This window comes from Mandrillus leucophaeus, unplaced genomic scaffold, assembly GCF_000951045.1.
Source record: "Mandrillus leucophaeus isolate KB7577 unplaced genomic scaffold, Mleu.le_1.0 Scaffold158, whole genome shotgun sequence".
In the NCBI taxonomy this organism is placed as follows: Eukaryota; Metazoa; Chordata; class Mammalia; order Primates; family Cercopithecidae; genus Mandrillus; species Mandrillus leucophaeus.
Window position 1 is genome coordinate 1,298,359 of NW_012101565.1, and position 259 is coordinate 1,298,617.

A 259-nucleotide genomic window follows, 5' to 3' on the forward strand; every position below is an offset into this window, starting at 1 on the left:
AAGCTCCGCCTCCCGGGTTCACGCCATTCTCCTGCCTCAGCCTCCCGGGTAGCTGGGACTACAGGCGCCCGCCACCTCGCCCGGCTAGTTTTTTTTTTTGTATTTTTTAGTAGAGACGGGGTTTCACCATGTTAGCCACGATGGTCTCGATCTCCTGACCTTGTGATCTGCCCGTCTCAGCTTCCCAAAGTGCTGGGATTACAGGCGTGAGCCACCGCGCCCGGCCTGTATACATTCTCTCTATAGGACAGATATAAAG